Source organism: Neomonachus schauinslandi, chromosome 13 (genome assembly GCF_002201575.2).
Source record: "Neomonachus schauinslandi chromosome 13, ASM220157v2, whole genome shotgun sequence".
NCBI classification, from domain to species: Eukaryota; Metazoa; Chordata; class Mammalia; order Carnivora; family Phocidae; genus Neomonachus; species Neomonachus schauinslandi.
This window is the reverse complement of record NC_058415.1, coordinates 37248704-37269317: the sequence shown is the minus strand read 5'-3', so window position 1 is coordinate 37269317 and position 20614 is coordinate 37248704. Positions and strand designations below refer to the sequence as shown.

Here is a 20614-nt window from a genome sequence, read left to right as displayed (position 1 = left end):
CTTCCTTCCTTCCTTCCTTCCTTCCTTCCTTCCTTCCTTCCTTCCTTCCTTCCTTCCTTCCTTCCCTCCTTCCTCTCTCTCTCTTCTTTCTTTTCTACCTCTGAAAATGATCTTCAAGTTAACAAGTCCCCTCTTTCCTAATTATCACTGCTGGACATTTTATTTGTTGATTGGTTTGGATTTTTTAAATTTTTAATTTTTTTTTTTTTTTTTTGTGGCTCAAGTCATTGAAAGATTACTCACCAATCTCAGTGCTACTGTGACCGCTTTAAGTGTGTGGCTGTCTCATTCTCAAGCAGCGGGGTCCTCCATTTTCTATCTTGTTTTGAGGACCTATTATGTCCCCATTATCTTACCCCAGGAAATGTAAAGCATTTCCTATCCACCCACTCTGCCCCTAGCTCTTCCAACCCTAGGACCTCCTGCACTCTACAAGTTGCCTGCAATTCAGACTGAGATACATTTCCTGAACTAGATTTACATCTACTATCTAAATGTCCTGATTTCCAATACCCATATAAATATAATGTATAACACAGTTTAAAACATTGAGTTTAGATCTATTTTAACAGCCATTCTGATATATCCACAAAGTTTTAGAAGTACCACCTATATTTTTTCTTTTATTTTGGACAACCCATGACTTTCTCATTCAGTTTAGACTGTAATGATAAATTGTTTCTCTATTCTTCAAAAATCAGTTATTTTTATTCCTTTTTTCACTGAATTTCAAAGAATTATGACTTACCAAAATGTATGTAAATGGTTCTTCTGTGATCACTTAATGGCATTGTTTCTCCTCATCCAAGTCATCTTTCAGCATGGATATAAAGATGTGAGTCAGTGAGACATATACATGACTTTCTATTGTCAATATGAATTATGAGTTGACATGTTTGACTCTTAATTTTTGATTAAATATTTAAAATTTCTGAAACTCACTGTAAATTATATATATATATTTTAATTTAAATTCCAGTTAGTTAACATACACCATAATATTAGTTTCAGGTGTACAATTTAGTGATTCAACACTTACATACAACACCCAGTGCTCACTACAGCAAGCGCCCTCCTTAATACCCATCACCCACCCACCCCATCCCCCCACCCACCTCCCTTCTATAACTATTACTTTGTTCTCTATAGTTAAGAGTCTGTTTCTTGGATTGCTTCTCTCTTTTTTCCCCCTATGATCATTTGTTTTGTTTTTTAAATTCCACATATAAGTGAAATCATGATATTTGTTTTTCTCTGACTTATTTTGCTTAGTATAATACTTTCTAGCTCCATCCAACTCACTGCAAATGGCAAAATTTCATTCATTTTATGGCAATAATATTCCATATATATATACATATATATACACACACATATATATAAAGAAGTGGTATATGAATATTCCATATATATTAATATGTGTATTCCATATATTCATATATATTCCATCTATATCCATATATATTCCAAATATATATTCATACATATTCTAAATATATATTCATATATATATCCCATATATATATATATCCCATATATATATATATCCCATATATATATATATATATATATATATATATTCTGTATATATACCACTTCTTTATCCATTCATCAGTTGATGGACATTTCATCAGTTGATGGACATTCTAAATATATATTCATATATATATCCCATATATATATATATATATATATATATCCCATATATATATATATATATTCTGTATATATACCACTTCTTTATCCATTCATCAGTTGATGGACATTTGGTCTCTTTCAGTAATTTGCCTATTGTTGATAATGCAGCTATAAACATCCAGGTGCATGTATCACTTTGAATTAGTATTTTTGTATTCTTTGGGTAAATACCTAGTAGTGCAATTGCTGGATCATAAGGTAGTTCTATTTTTAACTTTTTGAGGAACCTCCATATACTTTTCCAAAGTGGCCATACCAGTTTGCATTCCCACCAACAGTGTAAGAGGGTTCCCCTTTCTCCATATCCTCACCAACACCTGTTGCTTCTTGTGTTGTTAATTTAGCCATTCTGACAGGTATGAGGTGATACCCCATTGTAGTTTTGATTTGTATCCCCCTAATGACCAGTGATGTTGAACATCTTTTCATGTGTCTGTTGGCCATCTGTATGTCTTCTTTGGAAAAATGTCTATTCATGTCTTCTGCCCATTTTTTAATTGAATTATTTGTTTTTTGGGGGAGTTGAGTTTTATAAGTTCTTAATATATTTTGGATACTAATATATATATATATTTATATATACATATTTTAATCTTACACACCTGTGTTCTCTAGGGAATTATTTTTGGTGTTGTTTTGCTCCCTCTCCATAGGCTATACCATAAAATAAATTACCATGTTCATAAATGGCTCTGCCAGTACATTCATGTAAAATCTGCTGGTGCACATACACAAAGGTGTCCTTAGGGTATACAATCAGAGTAGAACTGCTGGACCTTAGGGCATGTGTATCTTTAACTTTAGAAGCTAAGGTCAAACTATCTTCTGCAGGGCTTACACCCAACAAAAATGGAGTACACATTCATGCTAATATTTGATACTGTCAAGTTTTCACTTTTTAAAATTCTTTCATTAGGTCCAACCAAAGTGTCTCATTTCAGTTTTAATTATATTTCTGAGATACCTGTTAAGTTTGAACATTTTTTTCCTGTTTTTATTGGTAATTCCTATTTCTTCTTCTGGGGAGGTTGGTTTTGGCCATTTTACTTTGATCATTTTATTCCATAGTTATTTTGAAATACTTAATCCCTGGATGAAAATTCTTTATAGGTTATATATGGTAGAATTCTTTTTTCAGTAGTGGGTATTTTGATTTTCTTCCAGGTGACTGCTGATGAACAAAATTTCTTAAGGTATTTTGGTTTGTCGATTTCTTAACAGTGGTTTGTGCTCTTGTATCTTGTATCTTCTTAAAAATTCCTTCCATGATGCTGGCTCATAAGGATTCTCCTCTTTAACTTCCAAAAACATTAAGGTTCTATTTTCCACATTAGTCCAGGAAATAAACGTGTGACCAAATTTGCTTCCATGTTCCTCTCAGCTGGACTACATTTTAGATGGGCTTCTTCCTGTTGGATAGCCCCTCACTTGCCTTTTTTAAAAGCATTTACTTTAGAAAACCTGTCATAGTAAGTTCTTTATCTGTCCCCTTTGAGATGTAAAACTGTTTAAAGGCCACCTGCCAATTTTACCACCCAGAAGTGTTTTTCTCAAGGACCTGGGAAATATCTTTTTCTAATATAATCATTAAAGATAACCTCCAGATTTTTGTGAGAGGGTAGGAACCTAGTTGCCACTGGCAAGTTACTCCACATTATAACACTATCTCCTATCATGAAAGTATGAGGAAGTTTACTTTTCCTTTGAGTACAGTCACTTAGCAAACACAGGTGGTCTTGTTCTCCCCCTCACCCCAACTCTTAAAAACTGTGTTTCTTTTGGTTCATCAGAGCTAAATTCATACTTCATTCTGATTTCTCTCTCTCCTATTGAAATAGCTATGAATAAAGTCTTCCTTATGTGTTCAGCTTTGTCTGGTGGAATTTTTGTTTTGACATTAGCTCTCACTCTAAAAAAAAAAGCCATTTTTTAAAAAAATAATCTATTTTCTACTGAGCTATTTCGAATATATTTTGTCTACTCTTTGCTGTTTTGAGTTTCACTATTCTGACTGAAGTAGAATTATTATTATACTTTATTTCTCCTACTTAAATTAATTCATTGGGTTTCTGAAATTTAAGAGTTGTTGGCTTTCCTTAGTTTTGGAAAATTCTCAGCCATTATCTCATGGAATATTTATTTTCCATTCTCGTTTTTACTCCATAACTTTGATTTTAGACATTCTAAATCTTTGTTGTCTTCATCTTCTTGTTTTGCCATTTTTTAAATTAAGCTTCTTTTTAAGTTTTTTTAAATTTTTTTAAAGATTTTACTTATTTATTTGTCAGAGAGTGAGAGAAGAGAGCACAAGCAGGGGGAGCGGCAGGCAGAGGGAGACGCAGGCTTCCTGCCGAGCAAGGAGCCCCATGTGGGGCTTGATCCCAGGACCCTGGGATCATGACCTGAACCGAAGGCAGACGCTTAACTGACTGAGCCACCCAGGCGTCCCTGGTTTGTTCATTTATTAACTCTCCTTCCAATCGTGTCAAAACTCTCATAAGTCCACTAATTTTTAATTATTTAAGATATGTATAGTTCTATTTTATTATTTTGTAAATTTCTTTATTAATATTTTATAGTTCCTTTCTCTTCACTTGTGATTTAAGCCCTACTTAATATTTGACTAATACTTTCTATTTTATGTCTTATAATTCAAATATCTAAGATCTTGTTGATCTGATACTGCTTTCAGTCATTTTACAGTATTCTTTATTTTCCTGTTGTGATTTTTAGAAGGTAATTTCATATTTGTTGTGGGGATTGGTAGGAAGTATTAAACTTTGGAAAAGGTGAGATTTCCTGACAATATTAAATGTAGCTTGTGCTTGCTACTTGCAAGCACTACTACTCCTGACTCTAGTTTGAAATGGGATTTTGGCTTTAGATATTTTTGAGGTGTTCATAATGCCAAGGTACTATGAATTGATACTACTAATATGTGCATTCATATGGTAATTATATATTTTTAGAAGACTATCTATATATGGATCATATCTGCCCTCTTAACCACAGCTCTAAAAGTGCAACTATCATTGTTCTTCCCTCATAGTAAATTGTTTATTTAATTTAAATTTAATTTAAAATTACTCTCAACTGAATGCATAGTCCTTTGGGGTCTCAACTTCATGCACGTTTCCCAGCTGGACTTGCTAAGTACCTTAAGTGGGATCAAGGCTTAATATCCCTGTCTTCTTTGATCTTTAACATGTGAAAAGTTAAAGTCACATTCGCTAGGGTTACGCAAATACGTTACAAATGAAAAATGGTTTCAGTGCTCTGATTAAATGTCTAGATTCTTGCTTTTTTTTCAATTTTATTTTTTAGAGTCAAGATTTCTAACTATCTTGCCAAAACATACACATTTTAAGCTTTACTGTTGTTTTCTTTTATTCATTTTGTTTTATCTAGCATTCTTTGTTGTTTTCATTGACAGTGAAAATAGCGATTATTTTCACTAATAGCTATATAGTTTGCTGGAAACTGACATTAGTATGATTATATTTTAAAAACAACTGATGTGAGTGAGGAAATAAGGTTGAAATATAACTTGTGCCAATTATACCACTTGCATATTTTTAAAAAATATAGCTATAATATGCACTGTTTATAGATAGACATATGTATGTGAAAATATATTTTAAATGCATAATTGGTGAAATGAGGTAAATAGCAAGCTCAAGCTACTTCAGAGAAAGGTATTTGGGAATGACATAGGACGTTGGTAAGGAAAATGAGTGCATTTATTCACTGATATTTTTTAAAGATTTTTATTTATTTGACAAAGAGAGACACAGCGAGAGAGGGAACACAAGCAGGGGGAGTGGGAGAGGGAGAAGCAGGCTTCCTGCAGAGCAGACAGCCTGATGTGGGGCTCGATCTCAGGACTCTGGGATCATGACCTGAGCCGAAGGCAGACGATTAACAACTGAGCCACCCAGGTGCCCTTGTTCACTGATTTTTGACTATAAAATAGCTTGTATATTTATAACATTATTTCATTAAAATGCCTTAAGCATCAGGAAAAATAGGAAGTAGATTTAAATAGTATCCACAGTAAAGTGAAAACCAGGACCAGAGCATTGAATTATAGGTTTATAGAATTATAAACTGATGAAATAAAATGTATCACTTTGCATTAGTATATTATGGACTACCTTAAAATAACCTTTGAACAAGGTCCTTTTAGTGAATATTTAGTGTTGTGGATGCTAATATTGATGTTTATTTTTCTTTGCTTATTACAATGAACAATACATTTGTTACATGTTAAAAAGCATATAATTCATATTTCTCAATAAATTAGCAGCAAATATTTTGATTTTTAAACAAGTTCTATTTTTCTTCCATTTTTATGATAATTAGTTTAGATTTGATCTTATAATTTTGAAAACATTTTAAAATCCTATACTCTTTGAACTTGCAATTTGTTTATCCATGACTTTCTTCTTATACCACATACCTGCTAGAAGTGCAAAGTACATGGATAAGCTTTTAATAACTCTTCAATTTGCATTCCCTTTTTTAAAACTTTGTTTTATTTTTCAAAATACTTTATTTCTACCTTTTTAAAATTTTTTTCCATTTGAAAAAGTCAGAGTTCAAAGGCCCAAGGTCCCTTCAATAAGCCAAGTCATGTTCTGATGCCAGAGGTAATGTTGGAATTTGCTTATGCATTGAATAAATTATGCATTATTTTAACATCTTAAAAATTATTAAGGTGACACTTTTAGGCCTATGTAGCAATTACTTCCAAAAATGTAAGTTCCATTTAATGGAGACAGGGATTATAACCATAAAGAATATATGTAGACAAATTTGTTAAGGTAAAGTTCATGGGTGGTGGGAAAAATGTTCTAGAACACTGTGGTGCCACTTCCAAAGGCATTTGCTAAACCTTCTATTATTAAAAAGTGTCCATAAGTATAAAATTCAATATAGTCAGTAATGGTTGTTCAGTAATTCAGAATAATCTTCTTCCTGGAAAAATGGGAAATGCTATTTAAATGTGTATATGTCAGTATAAATATATAAAAATATGTATACATTTGAAATTATGTGTATATATGTATATACAAATTTACATATAAACATACATAAATTTGTATATGTATATATCAAGATCTAGAAGAAGACAAAAATCAAAAGCTGAAGCTACTGTTTTAAAGTTGCTTTTGTTAAACTGGTACAGCCACTATGAAAAACAGTATGAATATTTCTCAAAAAATTAAAAATAGAAATGCCATATGTTCTAATAATTCCACTATTGAGTATTTACACAAAAAAACCAAAAACACTAATTCAAAAAGATATGCACTCCTATGTTTATTGCAGCATTATTTACAATAGCCAAGATATGGAAGCAACCTGAGTGTCCATCAATAGACTGATGAATAAGGAAGTTGTGGCATATTTATATATAAGAGAACACTATGCAGTCATATAAAAGGTAAGATTGTGCTTGGAAGGTATTATGTTAAGTGAAATAAGTCAGACTAAGAAAGTAAAATGCCATATGATTTCAGTCATATGTAGAATCAAAAAAGGAAAAAAAAAATAAGCAAATGAAAAGCAGAATCAGACCTATAAATACAGAGAACAAACTGATGGTTGCCAGAAAGGAAGGGTGTAAGAAGTTGGGCAAAATGGATGAAGGGGAGTGAGAGATATAAGCTTCTGGTTATGGAATAAATAAGTCATGCTAATAAAAGCACAGCATAAGGAATATAGGCAATGATATTGTAATAGCAATGTATGGGGACAGATGGTGGCTACACTTGTGAATACAGCATAATGTATAAATCTGTTGAATCACTATGTTGTACACCTGAATCTAATGTAACATTGGGTGTCAATTATATTAAAAACAAACAAACAAAAAAAAACAAAACAAAGAACAAGGGATTAAGAGTTTAAAGAAGGTATAAGTACAATAAAACTAAAATATAAAACTTCCTAGAAATTATAGATAAAATAGAAAAGAATGCACACCTCACAGAAAAAAAACAGGAAATACAAAATAATAATAACAAAATAAAGTTGCTTTTGCTCTGGACTAAGAGGCTGAGAAGCAATTTTGAGAGACGAGATGAGAAGCAAAAGTTGAAGTTCAAGATCTCTGAAAGGTTGGGAATCTGGTAAACAATCCTTTATTTATACTTACTTATATAAACTGCACAACTGCTAGCCAGAAGTAAACTTAAATCAAAATTAAAGTAGGTCTTGCAGACACAGAATCCTGACTTCAAGACACTTTGATAGTTCAGGAAATTTCAGTTTGTAAAATTGGCTTACCGTGATTTTAGATTGTTCACTCCATCATATGGCTGTAGAAGCAAAAGGAAATTCTCTCTGAGGAAAGGTAATATTCTTCTAATTATTGATTCTTCAAATTATGTCCCATAAATTTCTAAAATACATTGTCTAGCACACATTTAAAATAGTCTAGGGATTAGATAAGGCAAATCATGGTGTCTGAGCACCAACAGAAATTACTGACAACTGATATAAGCTCACTAAAATTCTTCATAGTAAAAGGATATTCTTTCTACTGGGGAGAAAAGCTGAATTTAAAAATGTCACCAAGGAACTTAAAAATATAAACATACATTGCAGATTTGCAAAAGAACTGACTAGAAATTCTAGAAATGGAATATACACTAATCAAGATTGAGAACTCAGTAGGATTAATAGCAGTACTAGGATAAAAAAAAAAAAATTCCAGATTTAAGCACAGAGGAACAAGAAGACTGAAAAATTGTGAAGGAGGAGACATGGAAAATGTAGTGAGAAAATATAACACGTATTTTTTTTTTGATTTTTAAAGATTTTATTTATTACTTTTTCACAGAGAGAGAGAACACATAAGCAGGGGATCAGCAGGCTCCCTCCTGAGCAAGGAGCCCAATGTGGGACTTGATCCCAGTTCTCTGAGATCACGACCTGAGCCAAAAGTAGATGCTTAACCCACTGAGCCACCCAGGCATCCCATATAATACACATTCAATTGGAGTCAGCAGAAATGGAAGAAAATGTGGAAGAAAGAATATATATGTTTTTTAATTCATAAGAGTTTCCTTTAATTGATAAAAGAGCATCTGTAGATTCAAGAAACCAAATGAATACCAAGGAGGTAAGTAAAATCTATATACAAATACATTATTTGGACCTAAGGAAAATCAAACATAAAAAGAAATTTTGAAACAGATCACCTTTAAGTTCACAACAGTTAACAACCATTGGGCTCATAGACAACTTCTAATAGCAGAATGGGAGCAAGATAGCAGGAGAATAATATTTTAATACATAGATTGAAAATAATTTCCAATCACATATTTTAAATACAGAAAAAATATTCAAGAATGGATGTGAAAAATAATATTTCTAGATAGAGAAATTCTAGTAAGATGCGCCATCAGCAAACCTATCATAAAGTGAATGCTTAGAGCTTTCTTCAGGAAGAAGAAAAATGATCTCAGTTGTCAGTTTGAACATGCAGAAAGGAATGAAGGGCAACAGAAATGAAAAATTATACCTTCACCCAGATATCTAAATTCTGGGCCATCTAGCACAGTTCAACAAATTTGAAATAATAGAAATCATACAGTATCTGCTCTCAGACCACAGTGGAATTTAACTAGAAATCAATAACAGAAAAATGGAAAGTCCCAAACTCTGTGGAGTTTAAACAACATGCTACTAAGTAACACATTGGCCAGAGAAGCAATCAAAGGAGAAACTTGAAAATATTTTTAACAAAATAAAAATTGAAAGCACAACTTATCAAAATTGTGGGATGCAGTGAAAGCAGTAGTTAGAGGGAAGTTTACAGCATTGACAATATATTAGAAGAAAAATGAAAGATCTAAAATCAATAATCTAAATTTCCACCTTAGGAAACTAGAAAAAGAAAAGCAAACTAAATCCAAAATAAGCAGAAGAAAAAACATAATAACAGCAGAAATCAATGAAATTTAAACAGGAAATCAATACAGAAAAATCAATGAAATTAAAACCCACTTCTTTGAAAAGATCAATAAAATTGACAAGCCTTTAGCCAGACTAACAAAGAAAAAAAGGACACAAATTACTAAAATCATAAATGAAAGAGGGGGTTCACCTGGGTGGCTCAGTTGGTTGAGCTTCTGATTCTTGATTTTGGCTCCAGTCATGATCTCATGGGTCATGAGATTGAGCCCTATGTTGGGCTCCCCAGTTAGTGGGGAGTCTGCTTGAGATTCTCTCTCCCTCTCTCTTTGCCCCTCCCCCCACTCATGCAAACACACTCTCTACCACAAAAAAAAAAAATCAACACCAACAAAAATAATCTAATTTAATATAGGCAGAGGACCAAAGGACCTTGGGAGCAACAAAGCAGGAAAGAATATACAATGGGAAGAAGGGAGTCTCTTTAACAAATGGTGTTGGAAGAGTGCCTGGGTGGCCCAATTGATTAAGCATCCAACTCTTGGTTTTGGCTCAGGTCGTGATCTCAGGGTCGTGAAATGGATCCCAGCGTCCGGCTCCATGCTCAGCAGGGAGTCTGCATGAGATTCTCCCTTTCCTTCTCCCTCTGTCCCTCCTCCTGCTCACATGCTCTCTCTCTCTCTCTCAAATTAATAAATCTTAAAAGAATAAATACAATAAATGAAAGAGGGGACATTACTACAAATCTCCTGGATATTAAAAGGGTAATAAAGGAATACTATGGACTTTATACCCATAAATACTCTATGCCCACAAATTTGATAACCTAAAAGAAATGGACAAATTCCTTGAAAGATACAATCTGCCAAAAGTCCTACAAGAAAGAGACAACTGGAATAGGTATATATCTTAAAGATATTAACTCAATAATTAATAACTTTCCAAAACAGAAAGTACCAGTATGAGTTCAGATGAGTTCACTAGTAAATTTTATCAAGGATTTAAGGGAAAAAAATATATACAAAGTTTCTACTATTTCTTTAAGAGGATAAAGCAGAGGCAATACTTCCTAACTCATTCTATGAAGCCAGCATTAACCCAATAGCAAAACCAAAATATTAAAATAAAATAACAGATCAATATTATTCCTGAACATAGATGCAAAAATTCTCAGGAAAATATCAGTGAGTTGAATTATATAACATGACCAACTGGGATTTATACCAGGTATATAAGGCTTGTTCAACATTTGAAAATCCATCAGTGGAATGAGGCTTGTCCATCATTTGAAAATCCATTAGTGGATTCATCACATCAACAGGCTAAAAAAGAAAACACATAATCATGTCAATAGATGAAGAAAAGGCATTTGACAAAATCCAACACCCATTAAATAATAAAACCTCTCAGTAAAGTAGGAATAGTAACAGACTTCCTCAAATTGATAAAGAATATCTAAAAAGCATACAGCTAACATCATAATTAAGCTTTCTCATTAAGATCAGGAACAAAGCAAGGACACCTCCCATCACCACTGTTTTTCAAAATCATACTAGATGTCCTTGCTTAAGCAAAGACGTTAGCACCCCCTCATTCAAATACTTAGGTACAAATCTAAAAAAATGTATACAAAATCTATATGATGAAAACTATAAAACTCTCACAAATACAATCCCAAAACTAGATAAATGTAGAAATATTCCATGTTCATGTATATGAAGACTTAATATGTCAAGATGCCAGTTCTTCCCAACTGATCTATAGACTCAGTGCAGGCCCCAGCAAGTTATTTTGTGGATATTGACCAACTCTGAAGCAAAAGACCCAGAATATCCAACACCATATTGAAGAAGAACAAAATTGGAGGACAGACCCTACCCAATCCCAAGACTTGTCCTAAAGCTACAGTAATCATGACAGTATGCTATTGGCAAAGAATACACGAATAGATCAATGACACAGATTAGAGAAATTAGAAATAGACTCCCGTAAGGGATGAACTTATGTAGCATAGAGGTTTTTTTGGGTTGGTGGAAATAATATGTATGATACCATGATGGGAGATACATGTCATTATACTATGTCTAAACCCACACAGAATGTACAACACCAGGAATGAAGCATAACGTCATAATGTAAAGTATGGACTTTGGGTGTTTATGGTATGTCAGTGCAGGTTCATCAATCCTTTTTTTTTTTTAATTCTTATGTTAATGCCCATACATTACATCATTAGTTTTAGATGTAGTGTTCCATGATTCATTGTTTGTGCATAACACCCAGTGCTCCATGCAGAACGTGCCCTCCTCAATACCCATCACCAGGCTAACCCATCATCCCACCCCCCTCCCCTCTAGAACCCTCAGTTTGTTTTTCAGAGTCCATCGTCTCTCATGGTTCGTCTATCCCTCCGATTCCCCCCCTTCATTCTTCCCCTCCTGCTACATTCTTCTTCTTTTTTTTTTTCTTAACATATATTGCATTATTTGTTTCAGAGGTACAGATCTGAGATTCAATAGTCTTGCACAATTCACAGTGCTTACCAGAGCACTTACCCTCCCCAGTGTCTATCACCCAGTCACCCCATCCCTCCCACCCCACCCCCCACTCCAGCAACCCTCATTTTGTTTCCTGCAATTAAGAATTCCTCATATCAGTGAGGTCATATGATACATGTCTTTCTCTGTTTGACTTATTTCGCTCAACATAATACCCTCCAGTTCCATCCACGTCGTTGCAAATGGCAAGATCTCATTCCTTTTGATGGCTGCATAATATTCCATTGTATATATATACCAACTCTTCTTTATCCATTCATCTGGCGATGGACATCTTGGCTCTTTCCACAGTTTGGCTATTGTGGACATTGCTGCTATAAACATCGGGGTGCACATACCCTTTTGGATCCCTACTTTTGTATCTTTGGAGTAAATACCCAGTAGTGCAATTCCTGGATCATTTGGTAGCTCTATTTTCAACTTTTTTTTTTTAAGATTTTATTTATTTATTCATGACAGACAGAGAGAGAGAGAGAGAGAGGCAGAGGGAGAAGCAGGATCCCAAGGAGCAGAGAGCCTGATGTGGGAACTCGATCCCAGGACCCTGGGATCATGACCTGAGCCGAAGGCAGACGCTTAACAATCTGAGCCAGCCAGGCGTCCTATTTTCAACTTTTTGAGGAACCTCCATACTGTTTTCCAGAGTGGCTGCACCAGCTTGCATTCCCACCAACAGTGTAGGAGGGTTCCACTATCTCCACATATCCGCCAACATCTGTCATTTCCTGACTTGTTAATTTTAGCCATTCTGACTGGTGTGAGGTGGTATCTCATTGAGGTTTCGATTTGGATTTCCCTGATGCTGAGTGATATTGAGCACTTTTTCATGTGTCTGTTGGCCATTTGGATATCTTCTTTGGAAAAACGTCTGTTCATGTCTTCTGCCCATTTCTTGATTGGATTCTTTGTTCTTCGGGTGTTGAGTTTGATGAGTTCTTTATAGATTTTGGATACTAGCCCTTTATCTGATATGTCATTTGCAAATATCTTCTCCCATTCTGTCGGTTGTCTTTTGGTTTTGTTGACTGTTTCCTTTGATTTGCAAAAGCTTTTTATCTTGATGAAGTCCCAATAGTTCATTTTTGCCCTTGCTTCCCTTGCTTTTGGCGATGTTTCTAGGAAGAAGTTGCTTCAGCTGAGGTCAAAGAGGTTGCTGCCTGTGTTCTCCTTTAGGATTTTGATGGACTCCTGTCTCACATTGAGGTCTTTCAACCATTTGGAGTCTATTTTTGTGTGTGGTGTAAGGAAATGGTCCAGTTTCATTCTTCTGCATGTGGCTATCCAATTTTCACAACAGCATTTGTTGAAGAGACTGTCTTTTTTCCATTGGACATTCTTTCCTGCTTTGTCAAAGATGAGTTGACCATAGAGTTGAGGGTCCATTTCTGGGCTCTCTATTCTGTCCCATTGATCTCTGTGTCTGTTTTTGTGCCAGTACCATACTGTCTTGATGATGACAGCTTTGTAATAGAGCTTGAGGTCCGGAATTGTGATGCCGCCAGCTTTGCTTTTCTTTTTCAACATTCCTCTGGCTATGCGGGGTCTTTTCTGGTTCCATACAAATTTTAGGATGAGTTGTTCCATTTCTTTGAAAAAAGTGGATGGTCTTTTGATGGGGATTGCATTGAATGTGTAGATTGCTCTAGGTAGCATTGACATCTTCACAATATTTGTTCTTCCAATCTATGAGCATGGAATGGTTTTCCATTTCTTTGTGTCTTCCTCAATTTCTTTCATGAGTATTTTATAGTTTTCTGAGTACAGATCCTTTGTCTCTTTGGTTAGATTGATTCCTAGGTATCTTATGGTTTTGGGTGCAATTGTAAATGGGATCGGCTCCTGAATTTCTCTTTCTTCTGTCTTGTTGTTGTTGTATAGGAATGCCACGGACTTCTGTGCATTGATTTTATATCCTGCCACTCTACTGAATTCCTGTATGAGTTCTAGCAGTTTTGGGGTGGAGTCTTTTGGGTTTTCCACATAAAGTATCATATCATCGGCAAAGAGTGAGAGTTTGACTTCTTCTTTGCCGATTTGGATGCCTTTGATTTCTTTTTGTTGTCTGATTGCTGTGGCTAGGACTTCCAATACTATGTTGAATAGCAGTGGTGATAGTGGACATCCCTGTCGCGTTCCTGACCTTAGGGGGCAAGCTCTCAGTTTTTCCCCATTGAGAATGATATTTGCTGTAGGTTTTTCATAGATGGCTTTTATGATATTGAGGTATGTACCCTCTATGCCTATACTCTTAAGAGTTTTGATCAAGAAAGGATGCTGTACTTTGTCAAATGCTTTTTCTGCATCTATTGAGAGGATCATATGATTCTTGTTCTTTCTTTTGTTAATGTATTGTATCACATTGATTGATTTGCGGATGTTGAACCAACCTTGCAGCCCAGGGATAAATCCCACTTGGTCGTGGTGAATAATCCTTTTAATGTACTGTTGGATCCTATTGGCTAGTATTTTGGTGAGAATTTTTGCATCCATGTTCATCAGGGATATCGGTCTGTACTTCTGCTTTTTGATGGGGTCTTTGTCTGGTTTTGGGATCAAGGTAATGCTGGCCTCATAAAATGAGTTTGGAAGTTTTCCTTCCATTTCTATTTTTTGGAACAGTTTCAGAAGAATAGGTATTAATTCTTCTTGAAATGTTTGGTAGAATTCCCCTGGGAAGCCATCTGGCCCGGGGCTTTCGTTTTTTGGGAGATTTTTGATGACTGCTTCAATTTCCTTAGTGGATATAGGTCTGTTCAGGTTTTCTATTTCTTCCTGGTTCAGTTTGGTAGTTGATACATCTCTAGGAATGCTTCCATTTCTTCCAGGTTATCTAATTTGCTGGCATAGAGTTGCTCATAAAATGTTCTTAGAATTGTTTGTATTTCTTTGGTGTTGGTTGTGATCTCTCCTCTTTCATTCATGATTTTGTTGATTTGGGTCCTATCTCTTTTCTTTTTGATAAGTCTGGCCAGGGGTTTATCAATCTTGTTAATTCTTTCAAAGAATCAGTTCCTAGGTTCATTGATCTGTTCTACTGTTCTTTTAGTTTCTATTTCATTGATTTCTGCTCTGATCTTTATGATTTCTCTTTTCCTGCTGGATTTAGGCTTTATTTGCTGTGCTTTCTCCAGCTCCTTTAGGTGGAGGGTTAGGTTGTGTACTTGAGACCTTTCTTGTTTCTTGAGAAAGGCTTGTATTGCTATATACTTTCCTCTTAGGACCACCTTTGCTGTATCCCAAAGATTTTGAATAGTTGTGTTTTCATTTTCATTGGTTTCCATGAATTTTTTTAATTCTTCTTTAATTTCCTGGTTGACCTATTCATTCTTCAGTTGGATGCTCTTTAGCCTCCATGTATTTGAGTTCTTTCTGACTTTCCTCTTGTGATTGAGTTCTAGTTTCAAAGCATTGTGGTCTGAAAATAGGCAGGGAATGATCCCAATCTTTTGGTACCGGTTGAGACCTGATTTATGACCTAGGATGTAATCTATTCTGGAGAATGTTCCATGGGCACTAGAGAAGAATGTGTATTCCGTTGCTTTGGGATGGAATGTTCTGAATATATCTGTGAAGTCCATTTAGCCCAGTGTGTCATTTAAAGTCTCTATTTCCTTGTTGATCTTTTGCTTAGACAATCAGTCCATTTCAGTGATGAGGGTGTTAAAGTCCCCCACTATTATTGTATTGTTGTCAATGTGTTTCTTTGCTTTTGTTATTAATTGCCTTATATAATTGGCTGCTCCTATGTTAGGGGCATAGATATTTACAATTGTTAGATCTTGTTGGATAGACCCTTTAAATAGGATATAATGTCCTTCCTCATCGCTTATTACAGTCTTTGGTTTAAAATCTAATTTGTCTGACATAAAGATTGCCATTCCAGCTTTCTTTTGGTGTCCATTAGCATGGTAAATGGTTTTCTACCCCCTCACTTTCAATTTGGGGGTGTCTTTGGGTCTAAAATGAGTCTCTTGAAGACAGCATATCGATGGGTCTTGTTTTTTAATCCAGTCTGATGGCTTGTGTCTTTTGATTGGGGCATTGAGCCCATTTTCATTCAGGATAACTATTGAAAGATAGGAATTTAGTGCCATTGTATTGCCTGTAAGGTGACTGTTACCGTATATTGTCTGTGTTCCCTTCTGGTCTATGTTGCTTTTAGGGTCTCTCTTTGCTTAGAGGACCCCTTTCAGGATTTCTTGTAGGGCTGGTTTTGTGTTTGCAAATTCCTTTAGTTTTTGTTTGTCCTGGAAGCTTTTATCTCTCCTTCTATTTTCAATGACAGCCTAGCTGGATAGAGTATTCTTGGCTTCATATTTTTCTCATTTAGTGCTCTGAATATATCCTGCCAGTCCTTTCTGGCCTGCCAGGTCTCTGTGGATAGGTCTGTTGCCAATCTAATGTTTCTCCCATTGTAGGTTACATATCTCTTCTCCGGAGCTGCTTTCAGGATTTTCTCTTTGTCTATGAGACTCATAAGTTTTACTATTAGATGTCGGGGTGTTGACCTATTTTTATTAATTTTGAGGGGGGTTCTCTGTGCTTCCTGGATTTTCATGCCTGTTTCCTTTCCCAAATTAGGGAAGTTCTCTGCTATAATTTGCTCCATTATACCTTCTGCCCCTCTCTCTCTTTCTTCTTCTTCTGGGATCCCAATTATTCTAATGTTGTTTTGTCATATGGTATCGCTTGTTTCTCGAATTCTGCCCTTGTGATCCAGGAGTTGTTTATCTCTCTTTTTCTCAGCTTCCTTATTTTCCATCATTTGGTCTTCTATATCACTGATTTTCTCTTCTGCCTCATTTATCCTAGCAGTTAGCTCCCCCATTTTTGATTGCACCTCCTTAATAGCCTTTTTGATTTCTACTTGGTTAGATTTTAGTTCTTTTACTTCTCCAGAAAGGGTTTCTCTAATAACTTCCATGCTTTTCTCAAGCCCAGCTAGTATCTTTAAAGTGATGATTCTGAACTCTAGATCTGACATCATACTAATGTCCGTATTGAGTAGGTCCCTGGCAGTCAGTACTACCTCTTGTTCTTTTTGTTGAGGTGATTTTTTCTGTCTTGTCATTTTGTGCAGAGGAGAATAGATTAATGAGAGAACAAAATGCTAGCAGAGTAACAACGTCCCCAGAAAATATACTCTAAACAAATCAGAAAAGACCTGAAGCAGTGGGAAAAGAAAGGGAAAGAGAGAAAAAAGAAAAAGAAAAAAATAAGAAAAAGAAAAAGATAAAGATAAAAACAAACAAAAATAAACAAAACAAAACAACAGCAACAGAAAAAACCAGAATGTGATGAAATATGATCAGGCTGGTATATAGATCAGTGCCACACACTAGATTTGGGGTGTATTTTGGTCTGTTAGAAGAAAGTGCCTCCCAAAATTTTAAAGAAAGAAAAACTTATATATGTACAAAAATAAGGGTTGATATGATGAAGGGATGGAATATGACTGTAAAGATGAAAATTATAAAAAATTTTATAAAAGGAATTGATAAGAAGTTATTTGAAAAAAGAAAGAAGAGGATTTAAAAAAAGAAAAAAGAAAAAAAAAGGGAGAGAATGTGATCAGGCAGGGGATTAGAAAAAACCATATACTAGAGATTTAGGGTATATTTTGATCTGTTAGAAGAAACTATCTCAAAATTTTAAAGAGAGAACAACTTATATAAATATGCCAAAAATATGGGTAACTACTATGAAGGGGTAGACTATGACTCTAAAAATGAAAAATAAAAATGTTTTTTAAAAAAGGGATTGATAAGATGTTGGTTTAAAAAGGGAAAAAGAAAAATTCAAAAAGAAAAAAGAAAAAAGAAAAAAAGACAGTTAAAAAAAAAACTTAACTTTGAAAGACTAAAGAATCATGGTAAAAAAGCCTTGAGTTCTATGTGCAGTATTCCCCTACCGCTGGAGTTCTGCCGTTCTCATTGATCAGTAAACTTGTTCTTGGCTGGCTGTTCTTGCTGATCTGGGGGAGGGGCCTGTTGCCATGGTTTCCAAAAGTCTTTCCCGGAGGCGGAATTGCCCCATCCTTGCCCAGTCCCGACTAAGTAATCTGCTCTGGTTTGCTCTCCGGAGCTTTTGTTCCCTTCAAGCTTTTGGTAACAGCTTTGGAGGCGGAGAGTGAAAATGGCGGCCTCCCAATCTCTGCCCCGGAGGAGCCGAGAACTCTGGACCTGCTCCTCAGTCAACTCCCAGAGAAAACTGTCAGTCACTCCCGTCTCCCTGGTCTCCGGCCCCACTCCATGCTCACCCTGCCTGTGACCGCGCATTTCTATCTCTGGCACCCAACCCAGGGTGGAGTCTCCAAACCCAGCAAATCCCTGCGGTGCACTCTCGGGGGAGGAAGGTGAGTCTCCCTGGATCTGCCACTTGTTGGGTCCCTGCTGGAGAAGCGGTGGCCAGACTGTGCCGCGGATCACGGTTTATGGCAGCAGGTTCATCAATCTTAAAAAATGTACCATTCTAGTGGAAATGTTGATAGTGGGGAAGGCATTAACCCATTAGAGGTGTATGTGCAAATCTAAATGAACATTGGCTACATAGCTGTAATGGTAATGCAGTATAAGGGTTTAAAAAGGATTAGAATAAAAAAAATAGGAAAATAGCATTTAAATTGAGGGATGCATAAAACCAATAACTTTTATCCTCCATTCTGTTTCCCCAGATTGTTTTTTTCCCCCATTTCTGTTAGCCTCTAATTTCAATTCTTTGAAATTCTTGGCCAAAATTCTTGGTCACTAGAGCATAAAAACCTATCTCCTTTGCACGGGTTAAAGCAACACTGAGGCAAGCTTACACTCCAGAGCTACCAGGTGAGACTTTTCTCTTTCCTTTCCCTTGCTATTTGCTACACATCTTTGCTGTTTCTCCTGGAAGACCTTTTTTAATACATTAACAGATGATAACTAATCTTAAAATCTGCTTCTGCCAAAGACAGTTTTCAGTTTGGATCTAATAGTTAAACTCTACTATAGTGTTTATCAATGCATGGAAGGGAGTAAAAGATCCAAAAAACATTCACTTTGATCAGTCAAGCTTGCATGGTATAGTCTTTAGCCTATAACCAATTAATAGTAAAAGTGGATATAACTTCCAAACTAAGTGGAAAAAAATAAAAGAATAATAAAATAATCAAATCAATAGAATGTTAGAAAGGGGAAGTAAAGAATCACAAAATAGGACAAACAAAAAACATATTGTAAGATGATAAATTTAAAATCAAATATATCACTGGTTACATTATTAATTTCACAAATTCGTTTAGCAAAATCAAAACAAACAAACAAAAACTAGATACAGCAGGCGGTGGATGTCAACATCTGCATGGCATTTGCAGGGCCCATCTCCGATGTGAGGACAGTCATCAACAGGGCCTCGGTGGAATACCAGAGCCACCGACTGACCATGGAGGACGTGATCACCATGGTGTGGCTACATGGCCAGAGGAAGGGACACAGACTGTTTGGCATCTCTGCCCTTTTTGTGAGTTTTGATTTTGATGGCACCCCCAGACTCCATCAGACTGACCCTTGGGGGACATACCCTGCCTGGAAGGCCAATACCATAGGCTGGGTTGCCAAGTCAAGGCATGAACTTCCAGAGAAGAATTACACCAACAAAGCCATAGAGACAGCCGACCTGAGACAGATGACCTGAGCTGGTTAGCAAGGCCCTCCCAGAAGTGGTTCAGTCTGGTGGCAAAAACATTGAACTGGGGGTCATGAGGTGAGATCAACCCCTCAAGATTTTAAATCCTGAAGAAATTGAGAAATACATTGCTGAAATTGAAAAAGAGAAAAAAGAAAATGAAAAGAAACAAAAGAAAACGTCATGATAACGAAATCTTGCTGGTAGTGCTTTTTAAATTCAGCATGGATGATTCTCAAAATGACATGTACGCATTTCCATTCCATTTATCTACTGTCCAAGTGTCCTGCAATAAACTTCTGAATGTGTTAAAACAACAACAACACATACACTGAAAATACGCTGTACTATTCCATTCATATTCAATTCAAAAACAGTTGCACCTAAATCATAGTGTTTAGGGGTTTGTACTTACGTAGTAAAAGTATAACAAAGGAAAGCAAGCAATCACTCCTTGAACTGAGGGAGAAATGTCAGCACAGTGATTACTTTGAGCAGGGAAGGAAGCGTTTGTTATTTGTAAGGGGCATTATCTGTGATGGTCAATTTTTTTTTTAAAGATTTTACTTATTTATTTGAGAGACAGAGAGACAGAGAGACAGAGAGACAGAGAGACAGAGCACAGGAGCATGGGGAGAGGCAGAGGGAGAAGCAGATGCCCCACGGAGAAGGGAGCCCGTTGCAGGCTGGATTCCAGGACTCTGAGATCATGACCTGAGCCGAAGGCAGACACTTAACCAACTGAGCCACCCAGGTGCCCCTGTGATGGTTAATTTTAT

General features: G+C 35.7%; 1 pseudogene; it reads left to right on the top strand.

The window, feature by feature from the left end:
- LOC110573819 overlaps positions 1–20022 on the top strand; it is a 31030-nt pseudogene extending 11008 nt beyond the window's left edge.
- Positions 20023–20614: the final 592 nt, after the last annotated feature.